The sequence below is a fragment of the Phasianus colchicus genome, chromosome 1 (genome assembly GCF_987193195.1).
Source record: "Phasianus colchicus chromosome 1, bPhaCol1.hap1.1, whole genome shotgun sequence".
Classification (NCBI taxonomy): Eukaryota; Metazoa; Chordata; class Aves; order Galliformes; family Phasianidae; genus Phasianus; species Phasianus colchicus.
Window position 1 is genome coordinate 63,085,003 of NC_143436.1, and position 27,951 is coordinate 63,112,953.

General features: G+C 38.8%; 1 protein-coding gene across 4 annotated transcripts in view; it reads left to right on the top strand.

Moving 5' to 3' along the window:
- The window catches only part of CALD1 (caldesmon 1), a 185,767-nt gene that overhangs the window by 58,092 nt on the left and 99,724 nt on the right, over window positions 1-27,951 (top strand). For all 4 annotated transcript variants that reach the window (XM_031589915.2, XM_031589916.2, XM_031589918.2 and 1 more), the window contains exon 2: window positions 10,631-10,724. The gene's annotated coding sequence lies outside the window, so the exon portion shown is untranslated. The remainder of the gene's footprint in view (window positions 1-10,630; window positions 10,725-27,951) is intronic.

Genomic DNA, 27,951 nt, shown 5'->3' on the forward strand with positions numbered 1-27,951 from the left:
TAACTTCACCTCCTCTCAGATTTTTTCACTCAGCTATCACTGAGGAAATTATTCCTAGTCTCCATAAAGTAGATGCAATTCGTAATAGATAGGATGGTCTTCTAGGTAAAGCACTGGGATTACAAATAAATTTCCTTTCTATAAATTGTATTGTATCAAAACAAATGAAACTCAACTGGTGACAACTTCATGTCAATGTCACAATGTGACATTCTGGCAGTGTAGGTTCTGCTGTTCAGCTAGAGGAGAACAGCAGAGAAATCATAAATTGGCATTCTTTGGCCGTGTGAAGCTAGACATTGCTTTGTATATGAAATACTTCATTTCCAGATTTCCAATTGGACAGCAAAACGAAGATGGAACATATTCAAATGGGAATAATATTCTTTGAAATGTGGTTTTGTTATATTATGTGGTAGGAGAAGTGAGTGGAGTGGGAGGGTACTGTTTGATTTGGTACATTTATGCAACATAAAGATCAAGGAAATCCTGAGGCTGACAGGAGGGTTCTGTTTTAAAGTAAGAAATACATAAAATTTAAGCATCGGTCTTCTTGAATTCCACTTAGTGAATGAACCATGATGTCTGTTTGATACTTGATTGTTTATTGGTCTAATGCAACCCTTATAGAAAGCTTTATTTGCACAAATGGCATCAAGAAATAAGATTAATAAACTCTCGCTGAGTGTTGTTAACAATGAGAGCTGACAATAGACAACATCAACTAGTTTCCCATGAGAAAAAAAAGAAATATCAAAGGGCTGTAAATAGCATTCCATTTTCTGTTTGCCAGATGAAGATGGGACATGTGGATGGTTTTAAATGTTTTATCCATTTTGGCACATGCTTGCATTTTCAATGGCCTAACTTCTTGGCCTGAGAATTAAAAGAAATAGCAATGACAAGAGGAGCCTTTCACTCATTTAAAACTCAGAAGAATCATTGTCTGATTTGTCTGTTATATTACTGATATAACAGCTCCTCTTAAAAAGGCCAATAGCATTTCTGAGTAACTTTATTAAAATCTTTCCTCCCGGACAGATCTCTTATCTTTCATTCATATTTTGGAGTTTCTCTTTCCCCTGTTGTCTTCAGTAGTTGTGTGTTTGCATCAAGTGCCTTTACACAGACAATAGCATAAGCCTCTCAGAGCTTTTGGTTTTTGAGCTGTCACAGATCTTAAAGAAAAGCAAAAATACTGCAGAAAGGAGAGCGGAACCCTCTTCAGTGGTCAGAATAAAGATGTTGCTATTTTGGTAGTCAAATAGTCACCCTATCAGTGAAAGGAAGAGTTTAACTGAGAAGCTCTTCTCTCACATCTCTGCTTTCATGTAGAGCTGCAAGTGACCACCTGAAAGACAAAACTCTCCCTACAATCATGTTTAATTCAACTAAATTCTACCCTTACATGGAAATCAGTGTAAAACTCGAGGAGCCTGAAACACGCTGTGTTTAGTTTCTGTCGGTGTCAAACTATTATTTTTACCCCTTTCTCTTATGTTCTGTTGCTGAATCCAATTTTTTGTTGCTGCAAAAGAGAACTAATTTTCACAGAATTAGTTTCAGCTCTACTTCAATGTTTAATTACTCAGAAAAAAAAAATCATTCTCTTTTTTATAATGCTGGTCACATAACTGTTGAATTATTTATATTTGGTTGTAACAAGGAATAACATTTGAGTTTCAAAGCCTTTGATATGTTGGTTTGTTTTTGTTTTTGTTTTTTTTAATAGTATGGTTTGTGTAACGACAACTTAAACTCTCACTAGTTGCAGCAACATTTCTTTGTGAGTCAGTGTCCTTGAGACAAAACAAATATATTACTTATCCTAATGTGGTTTGCTTTATGCTTCCAAAAAAACATCCAAAGCATAAAGGAAACTCTTTTGCAGCCCTGTGTCTTCTTTCTCCTATGCCTACTGTTACATTGCAAATAATGCACATTATGCCATTTGGTTTGTTAACCTCATGTTTTATGATGAACCCCAGTCTTTGTCCTACTCCAGAATAGTACTTAGTCTATTGATTTGCTATGCATGATGATGCTCATCTGAGGCACAGGAGGTAGATGCAAGTATTCTTTATTCACCTGAATTCTCTTATCTCACCAGCCAGCTGAATGACTAGCCATTATAATGATGCTTCATTGATTCAACAATTAGCTTGGTTCAGCTGAATCACAGAATGACTGAGGGTGGAAGGGATCATTGATGCACCTGGTCTTACCCCTACTCAAGCAGAGACACCCAGAGCAGTAGTTCTCTAAGGAGGAGAGTCCACAGCCTTTTGGGCAAACTGTACCAGTGCTTCAGTCTAAGCAAATCACATAAAAATTGGACAAACTCCAGTTCAGGCCTGAATAATCGATGTATTCTTATTTGATCAAAGTCAAGCTGGACTTGGAAAGGTTAATGTGGGTCTGCTGAAACTTTTGTTAAAAGTTCTGCGCAAAGATGGCCTTTATCAGTTACACACGTGCTGTTTTAGTGCAGTCATGAATGCTTGTATTGGTAGCAGTGTCAGTGCTGAAAATGAAACAACCAAGAGTTAAAAATGATATTCTCTGATTATCAAGAAAGCAGTAATGTGAGAAAATGAGAACACCTTAAAATTAGGTAGCTCTGTGTGGTGCTGCTTACTGACCTAAATTTCACAACTTTTTTTTTTTTCCTGCAGAATCTATAAATACTTTGAGAGGGAAGAAGGAGGGGCAGGAGAGGGAGGGAGGGAAGGAGGGGAATGAGAATGAAATAAAATAACAAAATAAAATAACATTCCTTTTTTTTTTTTTTTTTTCCTTCTTTTTTAAATGGAATGCTAACCAATCCCTTGGCAACAAAACCCATGTTTATTTTTAATTAAAAAATAACATAGCTGGGTTGACTTCAGTTTTCCCAGCTGCTATTCTTCCATCACAACAGCTCTCTGGCCTGTTTTCCCTTGCTGATTTCTTTCATCATTTGCACTTAGCTTGTATGTGTTACATGGATTTTATGTAATATTTCCTACCATTGAAAATAAAGCTAACAGTCTAAACAAGTAGCTGGAGCTCAGTTATCTAGATTCTCATCTACAACACCTGAGCATGCCCTTCCTTTTGGAAAAGTAACAGGTGTGACCAGGATAACAACTTTTTTTTTTTTTTTTTTTTTTTAATGTGCACATTCCATGCTGTTTTATGTGCCTGCCAAGTGAGGAAAGATTTAAACTGCATATTGAATTTATGAGTTGTAGTTCATTAAAATAAATGACTTGGGTTTTGCAAATTTCAGGTATCACTGAGAAGACAGGTAGTTTTTGAAGACTGATGAGCAGCCTTGGTGGTTTTTATTTGGGCAAGTGATTGCAAACTACCAGTTTTTGTGTTTAAGCATTAGTTGAAAAGGTAGAAAATAGGCATGCTTAACAGGCCTCATCCAAAAACTTAATCTCTTCCTCTTGTCAGGCAGATCCAGAAGAAGTCAGGATGATGATCCATTTCTCAGCATGTCAGGACAGAGCTGATGGCTTGTATAGCGAAGGTGCTCTCTCTCTGTAAAAATCAGTCCAGTTTTCTTGAGTGAACTAAAATCTAAGATTTATGTGGACAGTTAGAGCTTTCTGAGTATTTAGGAGTATCTGGTGTTTTCTCTGAGTTAAGATAATTAAAGCTGAGATGGTAATGCTGTAGATTTAAGTTTCACACTAGAGTGCCAGCAGCAAGGGGAGCTGACATCATCAAAGGGTAGTTATTCCCAAACAGAAATATAGTTGTTGGAAAAAAAAAAAATCAGTGGTTTGTTGGGTCACTGGAACCAAATCAAGGAAGAAGATAATAACTACATGTATTGATTACCAACAGTGTTGCTATCAGGACTGTCTTTACAATGCATTATTTGCATTCTTTCCATATATAATATAGCCATTTAAAAGAAAAAGTTATTTGCACTGGTTGTTCTAAAATAAGTGGCAGGATTCTGATGTACTATATTTTTCTTCTGTGAGCTCTGTTTATCTTGCCTTAGTTAGAATCCAGAAAGGCAAGGATGAATGTGAATAATCCTAATCTGAAGAAATACTGCTACCCACGCATTTTTAAGATCCCAAGAGGAGAGAGATTGGAGATTTCTGGAAAAGGCAGTGTTTTCTAATTTCCAATTTATTGTTTTGGCATGCAATACTTTTCCCCTTCTAAAAGTTAAATACTAACTTTGGGTTAGTATTTAAAGATCTGATAGTAATTGAGTAAAATGCAATGCTTGTGGCCAGTTGAATGATTTGTCCCAAGTTCTCTATCATGGATCAGAGCAGTAGTGAAATCATTTGTTTTGCACTGACTCTTACTAGGAGAATACTAGAAGACTGTCTTAAGATGAAGGTGGTGTGGACTGGAAAAACGAAAGTAAAAGGTATCCAGTAGAAACCCAAAATAAATCCTGAAGCATGGAAAATGGAACCATATGTTCCCCTCCACAAAGTTTGGGAACATTCATTCTTTGAGTTTCATTTTGTCTCATTATAGAAATGTTCCCCAAGGATTAACCTAGAAAACTTGAATCAATTCTTCTGCGCTCCAGGGAGACCATCCTCCAGGGACACTGTTATCCCATCTCCAGTGAAAAACCCATGTGAAGGGAAGCCACAGAAAGAGGTTCACATGAACTTTCCCTGCTGAGGGAATGCCTTCATTTGCACAAAGCTCTTTTCTAAACTGCTTTATTTTTATGGGAGCTATGAGCTCCAGGATCCCCAAATAGTAACTTTTAGTGCTGGCACTAATCCTGTCAATCAGAGTTCTTCTAAAAAATGCCATTAGTTAGAATTCTCTGAGAAGTTCACAACTTGCAGAATGTTCCCTGTAACTCCCTCTCTCCTGACACCCATCCCAGCAGTATGTTCATTTTCAATAACTTAAAAAGACATAAAAGTGGAGAAAATTGGAGCTTTCACAAGACACAAGCTTTTTGTTATTACAGATATTTTTTAGCTGTACTTCTGCAGTTCTTTACTTTTTTTTGAGCAAATTCCTTCATTTGTCATGTTGAATGATGCTAGCAGCTGTCAAAATATGCTTTAAATCAGTCAGTTTCCATTTGCTGTCTGTTGCAATATTATTTTTTGAGTTATTGTGCAGTGATTTTTATGAATTATTAATATTTGGATCAGAGCTCTAGGCTTGCTGTAAACCTTTTCTAAATATGACAATGAATCTCACTCTTCTTGCAGTTCTTATGGCAGTTGATAGCAGACACTTCAAAAGCTTTGCAGCAGCCAGTTGAGTGTAAATCTCGGGAGATGTAGATTTGCAGGGAATTTGAGAAGTCTTATGATCAGGAAATGTTTTCCTTTGACAGCGTATTATGTAGCAGACACGCCTGTGTGAACTGCCAGTGATGTAGGGGAGCTCATGTTCAATCTCCAAATGATCAGAAAGAAACATGGTAGGCTTTGATTTTTAAATTTAAAAATGCTCATCCTTCCAGATCAAACTGAAAGGGAAAGACCTTCCCTGAATCAGCTTTTCCTTCCTGCACATGTTCCTGCTTTGTTGATGGGACAGGCTTACATGAGAACAAATGTTCTGGAACTGATTTGGTCTATTCCTGCTGCCACTGATATCTATGTGACAGTAGACCCTGTGTGAAACAAGCAAAGAGCACAAACCTCTGTTTATTCCTGTGCTCAGTAAACCCTGAACAAAGCAGGAAGAGATGAGGACTCTGTTTTTCTGCTCACATGGATGCCACTGCTGTGTGGTTAGCAAATGGTTTGTGCTTAGTAGCATGCACATGGCCAAAGAAGGAAGCAAGTGCTATATCTGTGCAGCAGAGGATGATGTTCCAGCCCACGTCTGCTCAGATGTACACATATTTTGCTTATTTTCAGGAATAACTATGCAAAGAACTTGAAGTTTACTTCCACTAGTTATGAGCTATATCTAGTCCTGCCTTTTGGTCATGTTTAATCTCAGTTCTTTTGTCCTTCCGGACTCACATCAGGCTATGTAGAACAAAAGTCTATGTATCCATATATATCAGTATATCTAAAAGTTGCTCACTTACACTGAGGAAATAGTATTGTGTGTGGAACTGTGATTGTTCACCAGACACTTAGCATGTTCTACTGCTGCAATCAATGTAAGGAAAACTGGAATTTTAAGATGGTTGACAAGAAATATGCTATTTCCTGAAACCTTGTAGGTCAGATGAGTTGCTGTTGAAAGGATGTTAGCAGCTTGGCTGAAGTAAAAAGATTAATCTTTCTCCTTCATAGACTCTCTCACCTAATGTATGTGGCTGTCTGGCATTGTTTTAAAAAAACAATCATGATTATAAGCTCCGATTCAGACTGTAATTGAGAGCATTCATTGAGCAGCTTTCCCCATGGGATGTGATATGCTCAGGTTCTCCCAGAGCTCCCTTCTGGCAAACAATTTTGTGTGCTGCTATGCCCATAACATTGGGAATGGATTGAAAGTGTTCGGGAAGTTGAACTTCAAAGAGCAAGTGAATGTTAGGCAAGGAATTTTTTCCTCTCTGCTCTTCAGATATCTGATATATTTTCCAGTTGGGCTGGAAGAGGCACTGCTGACAGCATGATTTTCCTGTTCTCTGACCTCCAGACCCTGAATACAACTGGACAACCAGGACCATCAGCCCTGTATGTCGCACAGCCTGTGTTGTTCATAATGTAGAAACTAGAACTGATATTTTCAACCAGAAAATATAAGAGTGGGATTTTTTTTCCTGTAGCTCATGCTCTCCATATGAATCTGTACTTATTGATACTTTTCTTCATCACCAAAATTCTCTTTACATGAGGCTGCAGAAAGATAAAGTAATGGACTCGGGGCTTCATAACATTTAAAAACTAAGTGATACATACATGGATCTACATATTTAGAAGATGGAAATATTTCACTCAAAATCTGTCTTAATTATCTTTTTTCTTTTTTTTAGCTGAGGTTAAGATAGCACTTAAACTCTAAACTTCTTTAATAATGTATTAATATAATATTATATTAAGTTCTCTAAGAATACTACTGGATCACAAATTTATAGTTTTGTCCTGCCTGAACTTGGATTATAAACTCTTTGGAAATAAGAACCACCTTTTTGTCCTGTTGTCTTTATAGTACCCAGAAAGTTGGGGCTTGGCAATACTACTGCGGTCATGGCTCCAACACTGACAGAGAAATTGAGAACTTGAAGATGGCTGCTGCCTTCTGGGAAGTAAAGATCAGATAGGGCTAAATGTCAGCATTCGGAGAACATGCAAGCCTGTACTTTGCCTAAGACAATGAGCCTTAAGCATGACTTTAAAACTAATCTCTCACTTAAGTGTCTCGCTGCAAGGGACTTACTAGGTGTTTTTATTTACTTTGCTGATGTTATGTAGTGATAAGTTGCTCAGAAGTGGTTAGGTGAGCTGTTTACAGGAGATAACACACCTCCCCATTTTAGCTCTTCCTGGAAAACAAATTCCTGGGGCATCTGTTTGCATAGTAATGGATATGTATCAGGTTTATTTTGCCCCTTTTCTGTTGACAATACTTATTTGCTAAATACTCTAATGAAAATCCACCTTTGTGCACTAGCATATAGTTCTTTCTGTGATTGTCTTTGTAAGTAAATAAACTATCTGTCAATCCTGAAACAAAAAACAAAAGGGGAAAAGGAGATCTGGAAGGAATGGATAAGCAAAGAAATACCTCATCTATACCATTTATTTAAACATTGTTTGCACAAGAGCCAGCGCTGTAATCTATGGACAAAGATTATGGCTGTAACTGGAATGAGATTCACATTTAACAGCTGCTTTCTGTCTTTTCGACGGAATGAGGAGGGACGATGGCAAAAAAGATGGAACTAGATTATTCTCAGTGGTGCCCGGTGACACACCATGGTGAATGGGACACAAATTAAAAAACAGAAGATAACAGTTAAACATAATACATATATATAACTTTAAATGATAAAGACTGGAAGAATTTGCCCATAGAGGCTGTGGAGTCTCCATCCTTTGAGATATTCAAACCCAATTGTTGGACACGAACCCAGGCAAGCTGCTCAGAACAAGGAATTGGACTAAGTGGTTTCCAGAGGTGTCTTGCAGCCTGAACTGATGCAATACTATTTTTAAAGACCAAGGGAATCCTTTTATCTAATTGATTGCTAACGCATAGCCCATTAGACTGGGTTACTTCCTTTGTCCAAAGAAATTTTGGAGTCCACTCTCTAACTATAATGAATAGTTATTTTTATGGTGCTTCAAGTCTCTCCTACTGATGTTATTTCACTTTCCTAAATGATAAAATATGTAACTGGGACAGAAACCCAGATGTGCTATTTCCATAACAGCTTATTAACTATGTTGCTATTGGGTAATTTGGGGTTGCTCCATTATATGTGGTGCAATGAGGAATGCTTCCTATTTGCGTACCACACCTCGCTGTGCATTAGGTGAGTGAACCGTCAGCTGCGAAGCAGCATAGCTGATCCTAAGTGTCATTCTGGAAGTTTAATTACATGTCCAAAGTGAACTATATCTTCACATAGCACGTAATTATGTTGTGGGACACTCTGCTATGGGATTTTGCTGAATGTTTGCAGCTACTGGAAATAATGGAAAAAAGCTGCCATGGAGAACAGTAAATACACAAATTCCACCTTTGACTCAAACATTCTGGAGGTTGCCAGTTGTAAGCTGGAGGAATATTTGTGGGAATCATAATTCTATTTTTTCCCTGTTCTTATGATATACCCTAAAGATTTGATATGGGCCACTATCAGAGACAGGATACTGAGCTGATTGGGCCTTTACTGTTTTACAGCTTCTCTTATACTCTTAACACTCGTGTTGACAGGAAAGGTCTGGAATGTACATCCAAGTGCTAAAGTGTTCTTTAGGAAGATGTAGGCTAAGATACATCCTGGAAGAGATTCAGTTCAAACCCTATTGTAGCCCTAGCCATTGAGATGTTGGAGAAAATGGAGCGCCTGAAGAATATAGTTTTGGTAACTGAGATTTGTAACTTCAGTTCTATTCAAGGCTACCCAGTGAAATGGAACTGACTTCATCAGTAAAGTAGGGAGGAATGAACATGAGGGTATAACAATGTTTATTGTTGGGGGAATTTGGAGTACTGAAAAATTAGTATAAAGAAAAAAGTCTGCCATTTTTTACCACAGAAAATTACAATCCCAAATTTGTCCAAACCCTAGTGATGTCTCTTGGATTGGAGAGCTTAGATTAATGAAGTCTGTTTTTTGACCTCAGCCTGAATTTCCTTCATGCTTAAAATCTATGGAAATGTCCTGTTTGTTTAAATGTTTTTAGACCTTCACAGTAAGCTCACAGTAGAACTGTTGTGTAACAGATTTTTTCTTTTGGAAAACAAAAAGTGAACAAATATATTTCAGCTATTTTATTGATAATAAAAATTCTGCTGAGCTTAATTCAGAAAAATGATGCTTTAGGATGGAGCAAGTTAAAGAAAAATAGCAGAAGAGGTCTTTGTGACTGTATGAGAAATTGTACATGAGCTGTCTCCATATTTTTTTTTTTTATTTTGTTTATTTTTAATCTTGAAGAGTTTAGAAGAAAGAAAAGTCTGTAGCCGAAACAGCCTGTTGTAACCAGGACCCCATGTAATGTTTACCTTCACAACATTCTGACCATGTCTGATATCTTCCTGTGCATTAACGGATGCATATTAAAAAAACAGAAATGAGCAAAAGTCAGCTTTGCTAGTTGGTGAAAAAGTACAAAAAAAGTTGGAAGGGTTTTATGCTATGCATAAGTTAGAACCCTGCAAGCTGATATAACCCACGCATTCTCTTGCTTGTAAGTGTTATTAACGAGTGAGATGATGGTGATTTGGAGCTCTTGGTTGTTCTTCTCAGACCTTGAGGGTTAGACATGTGCTCTTACTGTGCTGTGTTCTGCTGTGAGATATGTGCTTTGTAACAGTAAGCGTCAGAAGGGGATTCTGGTCTCTTTTGATTCTAATATGGAAAGTTTTAATGAAATTAATCAAAATCTTGCTTTTGATCAACCTCAATGTTTTCAGTGATACAAATCACAGAAGAGTGCCTATAAAACTTAGAGATCAGACTGTAAAAATCGTTTTTTAAAATTAATGAATAGCTATTTACATCTCACAGAGTCTGTGAGTTTCCTGTAATTAACCAGAAATTAGTATGGTCCCACACTGTGACCTTAAATTGCATCTCCTAACTCCACCACTTCTCCGGGCAGCCAATCCAATGCCTAGGGAGGTCCACTGGAAACCTTTCTCTGTTGAGGCAGCTCACCACTAGTGTGATGCTTTGCTTTGTATCTTATTTATCACAAGATAGTTTTGCTTAGCCTATATCAGCTTCACTTCTTTAAGAGGTTTTAGTGACATTGAGTGCTTTCGGGAAATCAGTCTGCTTTGTCAATTTGTAGCTTATAGAGCTGTTGATACTGTGTTTCATCTATTGTGCAGATTTTTTTCCATTTTCTTCTATTTTCTCCTGTTATTTTATTCTATATTTAAAAGAAAAAAAAGGTTTTGGGGTTTTTACTGAGGAAGACTTTACCAAAGGTATATATTTTTCATGTCTGCGATATGCTAAATGACATTCTTTACTTTCATTTCTCTACAGTGATCACCTCCAGTTCCTCGAGTCGGCATTTTGATTTCGTCAGCATCTGGTTCATTTCTGAAAGGTTCAGAATATTTCCACTGATTGCTTTCCTGTGAGTATGATTAAAGTATTTACCTCATACTTCCTTGCCAAAGGAAATTCAATAGTGTTTCAGCACTTCTTTTTTACACTATTTTAAAACTTTTTTCTCTCTATTTTTTCCCTTGTGTGCTTACTTGCTTTTTCAGGACTAATCTAAAACTAGTAGGCAGGTCTGCAGTCAGGTCTTGAACATTTATTCATTTGGGGCCACTGTTACCACAATCTGTTTTCAGAGTAGATGCTATAGGATGTTATTTTGAATTTTATCTTCAAGTCTGAATCTTTGAATGTTATAATAATCACTTTGTAGGCATTTGGCTGTTCTTCTAGTAGCTATTTTTATTTCTTCATAGGATTTCAGTGGGTTTTCTGCTTGCTGTGAGATTCTTACATTGTATTCAAATCAAATTCACTTGTCTTTTTGGAGCAAGTGTGGGCTTTGGGGGATCCTGAGATTCCAGGTAACCATGTTTTCTGACTATTCCCAATATGTGTATCTTAGCTCTATTTTTTTGTCTTCTTTATGTGTTTATGATGTGCATAAACTTCATCCCCTTGAATATATGGGAATTCTAGACTGAAGACATACAGATGACTGGCTCCAAGTTTAAGCAGTGTCTGTGACAGCAACCTGGTGGGATGGCAGATATTGCGCCAGGTTAAGGCAACTCTTTTAGGTACCACCATCTTTTTTAATTCAGGGTACAGCAAGCTTTTAATTCTGTGCTGGGTGCCCATACTCTCCATTTGCCTGTTCCACTCTACCTCTGCTCTGTTCCTCCTTTTTTTTTTTTTTTTTTTTTTTTTTAAGAGTAGTGAGGAGAGAAGCATGACTGAAGACTGAAGACTTGTTGTGTTTCCTTTCATTTCCAGCAGCCTCCCTCAGTCAAGAATGCTGGGTCTGGGCCCCTTTTAGTTGTTTTTGTTGTTCTCCTTGGGGAAGCAAATTTAAGTTTGCATATGCTTCTGAGAAAGTTTGTGCAAGTGTTGAATGGACTGATAATTGTTGCAGGCTGTTCTCTGCTCTGATTGCTGTTTTGGAATTCTACATTACTTTTGAGCCTTGTGGGGCTATTCGAGACTGAAGCCAGACATAAGCTGGCCTTTATAGTTTGTCAAAAGTTTTGATATTTCAGGTTGAGAAACTCTGATTCAGGACTGGACTAAATGTTCTATAATTTCCCATGAAGCACTTCGTCCAGTGAGATCACTGAATGTATGTTCCCATGTCCCAAGGGATAGACTCTTTAGAAGGGTCTGTGGTGATAGAACAAGGGGAAATGGCTTCAAGCTTAAAGAGGGTAGATTTAGATTGGACATAAGGGAAAAGTCTTTTACAGTGAGAGCAGTGAGGCACTGGAACAGGTTACCTAGTGATGTGGTGGATGCTTTCAAGGTGAGGCTGAATCAATCTCTGAATAACCTGATTTTGTGGTGCATGTCCCTGTTCATTGCAGGGGAGTTGGATTAGATGACCTTTAAAAATCCCTTCCAACTCTAGGAATTCTTTGATTCTGTGATTCTATTCTATGTGCTTTCTTGGGTGGTGCATTCATAAGTTATCTAAATTCCTTAAAATTTTGATCCAAGGACACAGAAGCCATGGTTTCCACCCTCCAGTTTTTCTGCCAGTTCAGCAGCTGGAGTTATGTTTGTAGATACACCTGAGCATGAAGACTGTGGTATTGAAATAAGCACTTCAGTTGTTCAAAACTGAGACTTACTCTTCAGTGTATTTCTGACCCAGTGTCTTATTTTGGTGCTTAAGTTGCATTTGAAAATATACTGTCCTTCAGTGATCAATTCATCTGCTCCAAGTGGAGGATGCAAGAGGAGCCTCTTCTGTTGATGCACTTGTTCTGAACTGGTCAAAGTGCTTGAAGAATTCTGTGAAGAATAAAAAGCAAAACCTGTTAGAAACTTCCACACTTAACCTTCTCTTCCAAATTGCAAATCTGGCCACATGGAAGGATGATCTCTGGGGGACATGGAAAATACCACAAAAAATGCAAGTAGTTGCCTTTAGAAAAATCACTGAAGAAGATGGTGTGGATCATTACAATAATTAGGAAAGGCAAAAACAAATATTACCTTACTAAAGTACTAGAAACAGGGCATATCTCCATATGTAGGTATGAAATACATTAGTATAGTTCAGTATGCATGTGGTGGATCTATAACTCTCTTAATTATTGCATACAGGCAAATCTGACTTTGGAAGACAAACAGACATGCTTCTTCAAATTACTTTCAAGAAGAAGTGATACCATATAAGGTTATGGTTCAAACACACTGGCTAGTGATGGCTGGTTTTTATCTTTTTCATCTTCTTTGGAAATGTACATTTTGTTAAGACATTTGCCATCAGGAAACATTGTGTAAGAAAGGTTTTATCCAGCCTTCTCTTGAATATTCAGGACTGAAAACATTTCTGATAGTCTCCGAAGATCAATTTTTTCTGAGGCTTTGCTGTAGTGAGTTACACAAAGATGAGTGGGGGGTCTCCTTTCTTTTATCCATTCTCTCTGCTGTTTGGAAATGGATATGTAGCACCAAAACTAGCCTGAGTTTTCTCATAGGTGTGAGAACTTCAGGCAATCTCTACACACAGCTGGGGCATTTTTTTGGTATGGTGAGAACCTGGTAGTTCTTGTGCAGCATTGCATTTTTGAAAAGGCTTTAATGCCAATGGTTCGGAGTTTTGCTTGGTTTAATACCAAGGAATCAAGCCTGAGGAATAATAATGTCCTTTCTGATGCAGTTCACAGACCCATGAAAATCTGATGGCTGCCGTTCAGTGGCTGCTGAGCCAAATTTGTGGGTGTCATTTTCTACAAGTCTTATCACTTGGAAGAAATTTGTAGCTAAGAGGCAGCTGAAACAAAACCAGAGCATCATTTTTGACGTTAAAAGTCATGCTGCATTTCAGGGTGAATCAAAACAAGTAAACCTGCTGTGACTTATCAAAAATTTGCAATGAAGAACATTTTTTATTTTCCAGGAATTACACCACCTAAGAATTGTAAAACTGACACACTGAGTAGCGGAAAAGAAATCTGCTTCTAATAAACTGTGCCTTGCAAAACAGAGGTTTAAGTACAGAGGAAAAAAACAAAGTGAACAAGCTCAGGGATCGTATGTAGGGGCAGATTCACTGCTGCACTCGGAGCGAAGGGAGTGGAGTTGATTATCTGCATCTTCCCAGCAGGTAGGGAGCAGATATAGCTCACTGGAGAGGATGTGGCAAGAGCATGCTGTGTGTTGGCCCTGTTAGCTGGCAAGAAGTCCATCATAAACCTGTGCCAAGCACAGCTTAGGCACAGCAGAAGCTGTATCTTACTGTCTTCTGTGCAATATTAACCTTCTAAGGCAGGAAATGCATGCACTGAGGAAAAGATAGGCTGGGAGCTGGGATTCCTCACTCTTCAACAACTGCCCTTTCTCAGCTCACTCACAACAAGATCTCCTGCCACTTTAGAAGTGCATTACAGATACTGCTGCTACGAATTTCCCAGGGATGTAGTTTGCTACAAGTACTTACATGGGTCCCCTACATAAACTTTATCTCACATACCTGGAGCCAATTATTTGGAACCCAGATAATGGTACTACTGAAGAGCATTGGGAAACAAAACTTCCAAAGCAGTATTTCTCTCTTCTGAGGATGTTGTGAGATTTTTCTTGTATACATTTTGATGGTGTTTTTGCATCGTGGGAGGAAAGAGGCTTGGTCCAGTGATTCTAGATCATTGGGAAGCATAAAGTATCTGAAGCCTCAAGAGAGTATCTCATCTAAAGAAAATGTTGTAGTCTCAGGTGCTGCAGAAGGTAGCCTCAGGAGTGCCCCAGCACTGTTAGATGTTTATCTGAACTGAGCTTGAACTCCTTATGTCTGGAAGCTCCTCTGTGTCTATTTTCCAAGAACAGTCTGATCTTTGCAGCTCTTTCGCACACGAGCACTGCAGGTTAAGGGCCTGAATCTCCCTTTCACGTGAGTCCCTTTGCACAGCTCAGACATTCTTCTTTGGGGATCTTAAAATGAGAGTAGATGACATTTAATAGCGTAAATGAGAAACAGCTCCCTTTAAAAGAAAAAAAAAAAAAAAAAAAAAAGAAGAAAAAGAAAAAGAAAAAGAAAAAGAAAAAAAAAAAAGAACTAAAATTGGCCTTTCCTGAATTGTTGAGTGCTGACCTTGAAAAAGCCCTTACAGTCTCTACAGGCAGACTGAAATATTTTTAAGACAACAGATACCCCAAATGCAAGAGATTACCAGAGGCAAAGTTGTTGGTTTTTTTGTAAGAGATGTTTTTGCCCAGTTTTTTCCACTCCACTTGGTACCCACATGTTTGTCTTAAGCTCTGTTTATTTGTCACAGACCTGCAGAACTGCTGGTGTGATTTTCTCACTCTTCTTCAGGAGTTACCGATTTAATGTTAAACTTTTTTAAAATATGCACATTTTGTAAAACATAAAAGATTCCATTTATATTTTGAGAATTGGGGGTTTTTATGAGGGGCACTGTTTGGATATGTTTTGAGAAAGGGGAAGGCGAGAAAAGCTGTCATCCATCAACTGGTATTAAGTCTAACTTTGAAAGTTTGATACAAACTGGATCTGACTGTTAGCACAGACATGATACAAATTAGCTGTGACTTTATGATACCAGCTGTTTCTCTGTCAGGGTGAAAGGGCACATAACTAGAACAGCATCTTTTGTTGAAAGCAGTGTTTCTCTTTGTTAAACGTGGAAGCCTCAGGCAAAACATTGTAGTCCTCAGTTATGTGACATGTACAGTCTGCAACATGTTCGTGGAGCTCAGGGGGCTCTTTGCTGATGTTTTTCAAAGGCAGGGTTATCATAAGCATTCTATTTTTGCTAGCTTTATCGCTGAGAGACAAATCTCTGTCAAGTTTTTCCCTTGTGTTAAAATGGAGGATAATCTAAGTGCTGTTTTCTTTCCAAGCACAAAGAAAACACTGAATGGGAAAACCCAAGAGAAGTCTGAAAAAAAGAAATCACAAATCTCAAAGTCATATTTAGTTTCATTAATTATTTTCTATTCTTCGATTCCCACCATTATTTTTAACTTACCAGAATTTTCAGTTTTTTTTTTTTTTTTTTTTTTTTTTTTTTTTTTAATTTCAAACTAAGCCTAATACAGAATTCTTTAACAAGCTAACAACCAACAGCTGGTTATTTGATAGCACAGACACCAGAGCCAGCTCTGCGCAAACATATCTTGGGTCTTAACTTATTTCTGGTGCTTAGTGGCTGCATGCAGCCTTCCTTGCATGTCCAGAGTCAAAGCAGGGTGGGTGCTGGGAGCCCAGAGAATGGGAATGTGGTGCTAGGAGCCTAGAGAATGAAAATGCAGAGCTGGGGAGATCCGTGTGAAAGCAGCCTGGGCTTCCCTTGTTACCAGCATTCATAAAGTCCATTCATAAACCAAAACAGCTCTAAGCAAAGGCACTTGTGTGATTTCACGTCACCGTACATCTGCATCCCTGCTGTGTATCTCTGTATGACCTTAACATATCCTCTGAATACTTCAGGCAGCATAAAATTGGCTGTAGTGTAGTAACTAAACTGAAATTCTGTGATTTATTAAGCGGCTGAATTAATCTTACTTCTGCCACTTGACTAAGAGCCAGTAAATCATTGGTAGGAGTTCAAAATGTAGTATTACAGATAGCAGACATGCTCCATTTGAACAAATACGGGTAGTATCAGGAAGGGAGGCATGATATCAGTATGCTGGTGTCTAACTAGGAATACTAAGGGGGAACACATTTACACTAGAATTACAAAAACTTGGCAGAATATCTTACAGACTTTCTTGGAGTGATGGTTACTAATGCTGGTGTTAAACTGCCTATGAGCAATGTGAAGGAAATTGCCCCTTCAAAATTTTAAATGATTCTCCTCAAAGAAAAGATGCCACTGCTGAGGTGAAAATAGAAAAGTTCTCCACAGAGCATACTTTCAGGTGCATGTTAGAATGATTTGATGGCATTTTGTCTGTGGCAGAAATTATCACACAAGTTCTGCACGAGCAGAGAAGCCTCTGTGTAACTCCAGCATGAGACAGAACAGAGGACAAATGCAAATGCTGCCAAAGTAGCAGTGAAAATAGGATATGTGGACATAGAATTGTAGCAGATGTGAATGAAAAAGTAGAGTTAAGGATGTTGCAAAATAGTTTTACTCATAAACTTATTGGAATACACTTGAATACATTTCAAAAGGAAAGCTTAGGATGTAATGGCTATTGTATTTTTCATGTATTACTGGTGATAAAGTGAAGCACAACATTGAAAATTCCAAGTGCTAATAAACAAGCCTTAGCCATCTCTGTTGCAAATATGTACTTTTACTATATAGCATATGTTTCTGAAATTATATGAAGTATTTATTTAAAATCTATGTTACCAAGATAGTCTATGCTACTAGAGAACATCTTGTTTTCATGAATGTGTAGAGTGGTAGATCAACAAAGGTCCGTCCATGAATTCAAATAACAAAACCCAGCCACGAGAAGTTCTAGAGTATGAATTGATTTTTTGATGAGCTGAGTGTGGGAGCACAGTGCTGATTATGGAAACAATCAAAATAAAAATGGGCAGAAGATCCTGAAGAACATGTTCATCGCTAATGTGCTGCAACAATTCATAGGGAAAAATATTACATGGGAAATTTAAACCAGTAGCATTGTAGCAAGCAAATGATGTGCTATCTAATGTCTGATAGCTGCAGATGCTTTCATCACTGTTGAATTTTATACCTATGATGTCAGAACCATTATAACACCTTTTACAATGTCATATCCAGAGCATCTTATACTAGCTGCAGTAAGATGCTAGCCTTCATCTCCCTATTTACTCTGTAAATAAATTATTTGTAATGAACTAGACTTTTACCCTCATTTTAAACTCTGAACTGTTGAGTTTTATTGTTCTGAACTTTAGTAAAGTTGCCATATTTCACTACAAGATGGCCACGTTCAGTAGTGAATGATGTTGGCTCCTTTCAGTGTTTGTGAGAGAGAAGATCATGTATCGTCCTTGGCTGTGCCCCCTGCCTCGTGTCCTCTGACAGGAGAGAAATTTCAAGAACTCGAGGATGACTGGGACTACAAGAGACCACTTTTCATTCAAATGGCAGATATAAGAGTATTCTTCATGTATAGTTTATGATAAGGAAAGTCCCACTAAGTGCCCACTGTTTTGCAGAAACTAATCATGCAACATGACGCACGGTGTGTTCCATGCTGTTATTCCTCTGGGTAGCTCACCACCAGTCTTATCTAAATTAACTCAGATGGGTCAGAAACTGTTTATTTTTCATGGTTGTTTAGTACCACATTCTGTGATTTGTCTCTTTTTAAGCCTCTGCTGGCAAAAAAAGGTAAATTTGATCCTTGAAAAGGTAAATTTGATCCTTGAAAATGAGTAAATGCTATGGACTTGATTCTTCCACACACATTGGTGCATTAAACATTAGATTAATCCTTACATAGCCTTGATTATAATCCATGTCCTTTCCCCCCCTTTTCCTTTCCCTTTCCTTCTTCCACCAAAACCAAAGCAAAATCTTCTTATCCTTCTAATTAAAAAAACAAACAAAGAAAATCCCCCAACTAATCAAACCAAGAAAAAACCTGAAAGTCCCCCCACAAAAAAATAAGGAAGGATAAGATGCATATCTCAAAACATTTGGGCTCCCTATTAAAACAGAGCTCACACTGGTAGAAGAAACTGCTTATAACCAGTGATCTTGGATAGAGTACGGAAGCAGGCTCCAGAACCTAGAATATCTAACCTTGTTTCTGCTTTAATAACTTGCTTGAGGAAACCAGCATCTATTCAATGATTTCATTTTCAAGCAATATGAATCATACAGCAACTGCAAAAGCTCTGGTTATAATATATTGTTCATACGCTTGTTCTTTATGCAGTGAGAAGAGAATCCAGAACTGGAGGTCATTTGAGTTACAGCTACTTTGGGGGATTTTTTTTAAACATTCCTTCTAACAAATGCGGTTTAAATGGGTTTGTTTATATGGCGTGGAATTGGAAAGGCCCAAACTAACCAGGCTTTACACAATGTGGCCTTCTTCCAAATTAATCTAAAATATTTTAATCCCTCTGGAGTTTCTTTATCCTCCGCATCTGTGCTGTAGTGGAGACACATTTTTAACATTTCTTTGAGGAAAATTACCTTTCTTTCCCTCCAACTGTATTCAGCAAGGTCAATGGAGCACTGTTATATGCTATTTAAACATCTGAGATTCATCATATCTCTGCACACCAGAAAGAATCATTATGAAAGGTCTAATGAATCCCGACTGCTAGCCAAGCAAGGGAGTCCCCTTAAGGATACTGGGCATTAGAAACAAAGAATACGTTCAAAATGCTATTTTTACATTTTATACAATTTAGAATTAAGCTGCCCCCAAAGAAGGGGGCAAGGAATTTTTCTGACTCCTGAAACACATCCAGTAAATCAAACTTTTTGAGCCAAATTCAGAAGTCAGTATATAGGCCAGGATCATTGCTGGGTGTTGAAGGGACTGCTCACCCTGTGGGACCAGCAGGGTCTGAGCAGGAGTCAGAAGCTCCTCACTTGTGCAGGGGGAGATGTTTGGAGTCACCAGCAACTCCAAATCTGACCATCACATTCTCTGTCTGTGTGCCTGTCCTTGGTTTTAAGACCTTTTGTTTTCTAGTTCAATAGCAAGTTCACATGGCTGAACTCGCTTCATTACCCAGGAGTGGAAATTCTGAAGTATATGTGATGGTTTTTTTTTTTGTTGTTGTTGTTTGTTTTTAATTACAGTTTAATAAAAAGTATTTTCCAGGCATTTCAAAACCCAGTGCTCTTCTTTCAGCTGCCAGTAGTCCCAATCATTCTGAAATGCCCATAGTAAACAGATACAACTCTGATCTTTTGAAGGTTTTCTCTGAAATGTTCTTGTAGGAGGTGTTTTTATCTGAAATATTATGTAACTTAAACTGTGCAGATTATACTAGGGCAGGTTTAATGCCACAGTTTATTGTGGAATCATTCTTCCCATGAATACTGCTAGGTCATGAAGTTCAGATAGTTCTCACAAAGTTCAAATAAGCATTTGAACCTCTGAAGGAAAACTGATGTGCGGAAGGCCTCAGTTCTGCGAATTCACAGGGTTTTACTACAGATTTATTCTCAGCACTGAGGCCCTGCAGGGTCTGCAGAGAAACTGGATCTTCTCTGCCATCCTGTTGGAGGCTCATGTTGGCTTTGTCCTTGACCTGAGTGTGCTCTGCTTTTCCCAACTGTAACACATGGGTAATAGTGCGAGGTTTGGATTCTAGGGAGACATACCTGGATAATGATGGTACAAATAAAATCATACATTTGCTGCTTTTGAATGGAGAACCATACCTACCCCAAACACACTTTTCCCATCTTTTCATATAGTTAGAGGTATTTTGGGACCACTGTAAGCCATATAGTAATGGAATAAATTCCAAATGCAGCAGGAGACCACATTGGAGGAAAAACTCTCCAAGTGCCAAGGGCATTTCTTTAACTTTTCTTACTGGGACTGGAAAATATTCCCTAAATAATACATCTGGATGTAGAAGAACAGAGAGGGAAAAGATGAAAAACAATCCTTTAAATTCAGTAGGAGCCTACTTTAATGGCTTGTTTAATCTGCCAGCTGGCACATCGTTGACTTCTTGCTACACATACTTTAAGGAGACCTATGTAGTTCTTGGAACCAAGTTCATATTAAGTTGTAGAAACTTAAATATTAATCAATTGGCAGGACTACTTTTTGGTACTTAATAGAAATCAAGAAACTGCTTAGCCATCTCCAGAGATATTTGTCTCCCTTTCTGAAATGTAAATGCTTTAATAAAGACATAAAGCAGGAGTATAGATAGCAAAAGTTCAGATCTGTCTCCAATATGTGACCTCTCTGAAGTAAGTGAACATCCTTTGGACATTGTGGTCACATGTATTCCCTACACAACACTTTGCTTTGGGCAGTTTTCCTAATTTCCTTTGTCACACCATTTGGTTTGAAAGAAATACATTATGAGTTTGTGCAAAGGAGCCTTGGCCAGGAGAACTGGTGCCATCTTTGTGTGGATTTTCATTTTCACTATCTTGCAAGTGATAACATTTAACAGCTTTAAGGTATATTGTGCATGTATTTTATGGGCCTATAAATGTTCATGCATTTGTTTTTAACCTTGCTTTGTGTGAAGGTACATGGTTGCAAATGTGAAGTGCAGCTACATAGCTAGTATTTGTACTCTCTAAGTACTCCTAAAAAGCTGGGGTATATCAAGAAGCATGTCTTGGGTTTTCAACTACTTTCAGCATAGGAAAAGCAAGGGAGAAATGATTTAACTGCAGACCAACCTCTCTTTTATGTTTAGTAAATCCTTTAGTAACATCCAACGTGACTTCTCAGTATTTACAAGTTGTGAAGGTTTGATTTGGCCCAGGTAAGCATTGAAAAATCTGGGTAATTTACTCATGTTATTAATGAGCTCATAAATTTATACATTTTAGATATGTTTTAATTTCCTTGTTCACCTTGAGGGTGCAAGTTATTTTTAGGATTTTTACAATGAGCAGGAATTGTAAAAATCCTCTACGTTTTCAAACATGATGATATGAGGTTTAGATTGATCCTTTTCTATATTCCTTTTCCCCTTTTCCAGGAATATTCTTTTTGGTTGGTTGGTTGGTTTTAATTTATTTATTTTTTTCTCTTGTCCTTGCTTTCTGTTCCATTGACTTCCTATCCTTCTTCCACATCTTGAATAGGGTGTCCTTACAAAGATTGTCTCTAGTTGTCTTCCACCTCTGCTACGCCATCAAGTCTCGTGAGTAGTGACACATCCACTGCAGGGAGGCCTTCATGCACATGTGCCTGTTGTGCTTCATGCCAAGCACAGTTGTGTTTCTACTTGCATTATTTTGAAGGTGGTGTAAAATTTGAAGGTGAAGGTCAACCGATTTTTTTCCTAGCAAGCCTATAACTAAAGATGAGGTTACTGAGCTGTGAAAGATAATGTGCTTAGTAAACACAGGCTGCTTTCTTACTTATAGAACATTTATGGCAGATTGGAAGTTGTCTTCCCTTCACTTTCACTCTTATTTGATTTTGGCTAACACTCTGTACACATACTATCTGTCTTATTTGTCTCTTGATGGTGAAAAAGATGCTTTGTGTGCCTTCAGTGCTCAGAACTGAGACTGTGACTGACCATGTGTTCTCTGTCTCTCATTCTTTGCTGGATGGGCCTAATACAGCAATGAGAGAGGCTGGAGAAGCCCCATGGGGTTTTCAATTCCTATGGCAGAGGTCTTAAGGAAAAGTAGCAGATCATACAGATATTTTTTCATTTAATTTTTTTGAAGGAAAATTAAACATGTTCCTTTCTGGACCACACAGATATTGTATGAAGCACTGCTTCTAAAAAAAAATGAAACAACTGTAAAATTTATTGGCTTGATATAGGACTCAGGCATAACTTTCCTTCATCACATTCCTACAAAATAAGTGTATATGTCTGTCTGCTCCTAGCATTAAGTGTACAGGGTACTGTCAGGTCTCACCTGTCTTGTTTAACTGACTCAGAGCCAGGTTCTATTGAAAGTTTTGTCGATGCTATTTCCCTGAGAAGCAACACACAGTTGCATAAAACATCAGTGATGTGTCAATGTACTGCTGTCACTATACTTGCTGGCAACAAGCATCTATGCATGAATGTCTAGATAGCAGTCAGATTATTGTCAAGATTATTTAGCATCTTCTCTGTACAAGTCTTACAAGGAGAACTGGAAATATTGTAATTATGTTGTGTTGGATTTTATGCTGGTTTATTCACAGCATGTGGGTGTCATCTTGCCCATCAGTTTTCTGTTGTACCGAAGTCTCACTGCTGTTGGCTCTCCTGGCTTGGTGGTGGTGTTATGTCGTTGTTTCCTGGCTTTCAGCTAAACTCAGTATAAAGATGGGCCTATAATATAAATTCTGTATGTGGGAAATGGTTCGATGTGCTTTTATTTTGCGGTACCCTGTTTGACTAGTCCTGTCAAAAGACTCCGCATTTTTTGCTGCCCTGCTTTACCTCTTTAAAGCTGGTGCTGACATCATGCTTCAGCTGTTAACTGAAATGACACAGAATTGCTGTTTATTAGAGATAAATTACTGTAGTCACTTGGCTGGAACAATCCGTGTATCATTTTTTAAGATGACTTTGAAAGTGTGAGCTGGAAAAGCCCACTAGAAAGTTCTGCGGCTGGATTAATTCCTAGTGGAATTCCACAAATTTCCACGATGTTCTGCCATTGACTAGCGGCACTTTTGGCTGCAATGCATCTATCATAGGGGCAGGCACTATGTCTTTGCAAAGTAAACGTATAGAAATCAGGAGGGAAGATTAATTAATTAAAGTTAAAGAGCAACAAGCAGTGGACATTCCGTATTTATCTTTTGTTTTTTCCAAGGAACTGTTTGGGTTCAAAATGCTTAGTATCACTGAAGGGGTAACAAGTAAGATCAGCAAACCAAAGAACTTAAGGTGTATTTCTTTTTTCCTTTTTCGTTTAAAATTGCAGAGATGACAACTAAACCTTGGTATTGCTGCTTATTGCTGGTTCAGTTAACCAAGAAACAGAGTCCTCAACCCTCATTAGAGTTTACAGTGCACAGCACTAGGCAGAGCTGGGTCCTAGGGCTGCATGTTTTAACAGGAAAAGTACTTGAAAAAAGCAAAAACGAAGCCACAGTAAGCTGGCTGTATTGTATCTTCATATTATTTTCTATTACATTTTTATGACTGGCTGTGTAGCTTAATATATCATGATTTTGTATTTTAAAGCATTCCAGAAAACATGCGGAGTTTGCAGTCTGGCTGAGTGAATGTTTCTGTTGGAGCTTTACCTTAGACCTAGCTGGATATTTTATTATTTTTAACGGCATTACTTTAGCTTTCTAATTCAGGACCTGAGAGATGCAGAGAAAGAGTATGAACAGAGTGCTGAAGTGCTCATAAAACATACTTGGACACAAATAAGTTCACACAGTGTTCTGTTGAAATACTGCACGTGAAGATGAAGATCAGCAGAGGTGGCACGAGGGTGGGACATGAGAAAAGCACAAAATGAGAGACAGGAGCAGAGTGGGGGATGTCAGGGAGGCAGAGACTGGTCATTCCCAATGTTACCGGTTGCTGGCCCAGATCAGCTCCTTGCTTGGGAAGGTATAACCTATCTTCCTAGCAGAAACATACATGGAGAGCTGCACTGCTACTGCTGGCTTCCATGCCAGGTCTGGTGCAGTAGAAATGCTCCCTCACTTGGACAGAGCAGCATCCTCCCTGGCTGATGCCTGACCAGGTATTAGTCTAGGCCCTGTATGTATTGCCACTGCATTTTCCATCTTCTGTATAGCCTTGGCCACCTGAGCTGGGCCTAATCCGTTTCTTGGTGATGTTTGTCAGTTGTTTCCTGTTATTAAAAGACAAAAAGGTTCTGGCTGGAAGATGTGGCTTTGGCCCTTGTTTTTTGCAGTGGGAGATGGAGCTGGCTGATAGCCAGGGCATTGCCACAAGTTTCATCAGTCATGCCACAGATTTGTGGAAGAGAATGCAGGAGAGGACAATACATGATGTAGGCATTTTTGTGATGACATTGACATGTTAAAAGTAGCTGACAGATAAGGGTAACGAGTGAACGATGCCCCTCAAACTCATTTCCCAGTGTTTAAATGCAGAGAAGCAGTGAGTATAAGTCTGAGTTTTTCTTGGATCTAAGCACTTTTACAAACTGTTTTGTAGACATAAAATCTCTCGCATTTTAGAGTGTTTTGTCCTTCTGGATTGGGTCTCATTATCATTCCTAGGGTATCTTAATTATCATTAAACAGTAGGAAAGGTCAGTGCACTTTTAAGCTGCCCTTTGTATCTGCAGCAAAGGCGATTTCCTCAATGATGACAATGTGAACAAAAATATTCTTTTCTCACAAATAAGCATTGCAAGAATAAAAGAAAATCTGTCTTTGCATGCATACGTAGAAGTGTACAAGAGGACAACATAGCCTATGTTGGCACAATCTGAAAGCACACCAGCTTTCCAACATGCAAGGAAAGCTCACTGATCTTTTCTAACATGCATTACTGATAAACTTGGCCTGCAAGGATGGAATTCCGTCCTGTCTGAAGTCTCTGGGAAATCTGCCAGGGACAGGACTGGGATTTCAACTCTAATCTGTATATGAATAATATTTCAGTATCTTCAGATCTTTGGGGACAACATATTTGAAATATTTTGGAGCCCATCTGATGGGGAGAGTCAAGGGTCAATTCTTCTAACGTGAGAACCAGTGGTTGTGCCAGCAGCTTCCAGCTAAGTGTTATTTCTTCCTTTGTCTGCTAATGGGAAATGATAGACAAATGTCACTGAGGATTGGGGTGGAGCCTGTATATGCAAATATATATGTCAGGGGAAAGCTCTGCCTGCCTTTATGTCAAAGTGCAGTAGGAAAAAGACAGGGGAGGAAGTGGAAGGAGTGAAAATGGCGTATCCATACTCAATCTGCCTAAGAGAGTAAAGACAAATGGACACTTTCCATTGCAACTGACCGATTCTGTCATTGCAAGTGTATTAGTGTGCTGCAATGTTAGCAGCAGCAAGATAGATGTTTGCTAGCACTTCCAGGACCACGCAGTTCTTTAGTGTTCCTTTTGCAGTGCTGTGCGGATATGAGATACGGACCTAAACATGCATTGAAGTCTTCAAAGATTGTCTCAATGGTTACCTGACCAGATGTGTTTAAAGACATGAGTCTTTTATTTGCAATTCCAAATAGTGAACTCTGTGGCAGGGATAACGTCCTATAAAAAGTTCCATGACAGCATTTTCATATGGTTCACTCTGCAGCAGCAGGAACTGACATAGGGCCTGCTACCAGCAAAGAGATCGAGGGCCTGGATTGTGATGTGGTCTTGTGGGCTATCAGTGGACTTCCATCTACAGGCCTAAAACGCATGGTCAGATGAAACAAAACACAGAATAGATTGGGATAAAATTGTATTCAATTAATTGAATTCTACTTTCTGACTTCAGTGAAGTTGTGCTTGTTGCTGAAAGATCTGAGTGGCACTGGATGCTCCTAATACAAAATTAAAAGGGGAGTAGGGAAAATAATTTCCAAATGCTTTCTGACAGATATTCATAGAAAACAGATTCAGTTGTTTTGACTGAACATAGATTAAGGAACTTTAACTCTCTCAGATATGGCAATAGAATATTTGTCATACCTGCATTTCATGGATGCTGGATTAAATAATTTGCACGTGGACAATGAGTGTTGCTCTTTGAGTTGCTCTCAGCTACCAAAGGGGAATGAAATTCTGTTTTCATATTTGTGACAAGGGAGGCAGGGAAAAGATGGCAGTGATTGTCATAGAGACAGTAGATGTCATGGCGTGTATCTAGCTGAAGTAACGTACTCTTCCTGCTTCTCACTGACAGGTTTTTTACTGATATTTGAAAGAGCCACACCTCCAAGCCATGGATTCGGAACAGTTGAAGTGGAGACAGATGAAAAAATAGGATATTTGACTTAATGGGGTGCAACTCACAAAGCTGTTTGCAGTCTCAAGTTTATGTAGAGATTTTATGAGACACTTGATCCTTTTTGTAGGAATACCAAAAAGAAAGAGGGTGATGACAGTGTAGCTGAGTCTTATGTTACCTCCTGATCCTGCAGTGAGGACAGGTTGGAAGACAGAATTTCAGCTGCATGCATGCAGAAAAACTGTGTAGTTGGACTGGAATCCCTCCCTTTCTTAACCATCTCTAAGAAAGGTCCAGTAAATTCTCCTTTATCTGTAGGGTGTGGATTTTTTCAGTACTGATGTTACAGTTACACTTCTGTGACAAAGAGAAGGGCCTGGATGTGCTTTAAGGAGTTATAGAATCTTAGATGTTGAAAGGGACCTCTAGAAGTCATCAAGTCCAACCCATTGCTACAGCTGCTTCCCTACAGCAGGTTGCACGGGAAGGTGTCTGATTGGATCTTGAGTATTGCTAGAGAAGGAGACTCCACAACTTCTCTGGGCAGCTTTTTCCAGTGCTCTGTCACTTTAGCATTCTGAAAGTGCACAGTGAGAATTTGCAGACAGCAGAGATGACAGAAGGACTAACAGGCACAAAAACTAAGGCTTAGTATCTAAGGACGTAAAGTAAATCAGGGGTAGAACTGAGCAGGAGTATCCACAGTTGCTGGGTTCACCCTGAATGCTAGGCAGTGGACTGTGACACCTCATTTCCTTCCCTATTCTGTACTGTATTATTTCTGTTCTTCTGGAAATCCTGCCCCATTCCGATTTCCAGCTGCTCAAGATGCAAGAAAGAGAGGATAGAAACTGGTCACGGTTTCTTTCAGGAAGACTCTGGGAATCATCCTTTTTATTAACCTAGCCCTTCTCTTTGTTTCCTTCTAAAAGCAATGGAGGATTGATCATGAGGGGCATGTTGGGCTGTGGAAGGGAGGGGAATGTGCATGGTGTAGACAAGGGAAATTTAGCAGAAAATCTCTCCTGTTATAAAGGAACTTAAGGCCAAATCCCCTTGGTCCCCTCCACCAATAAAGCTGTATTCTGCTCTCATGTTTTAATGAAGAATATGTCAACCTGCTGAGAGGGAAGTCCAGTGAGAGCATCAAACCATGAGCACTCACATAGGCTGTAGTCACTTTGCCATCTACCTGGCAGCTGTCTGCGTGAAGGTTGCTCTGGGCAGTCCCAGTGGCAGACCAGTGAGAACGATCCAGCTGTGAGGAAAGAGGCATGACTTTCAGGCAGTTTTTGCCTGAAGGCCACCAAGAGGAAATCTACAGTTGTTTCTTTGTGCTGGGAGGGAAGCAAGATGGCATGTGCTTGCACAGTGCTGTCACCAGACGTGGCCGGCTTACAGCCCAGTGCAATGAGCAGCCACACTATATTAGGGAATGTGCTCTGGCTTGATGTTTCTTGGCTCTACTAGGTTGAAGCTGGTGCACAGGCTTGGCATTAATATCATGGGTTCAGCATTCATTCAGTGTAATGGAAAGGTGCGTGGCAGATCTTGAAAGAAAGGTCTCTCCATTGTTTAAAGACCTGAGTAGCACGCTGCATTTTCACTTCTTGTTACGAGCCTGGCTTATCCATTTTTGAGGCTTGCTGA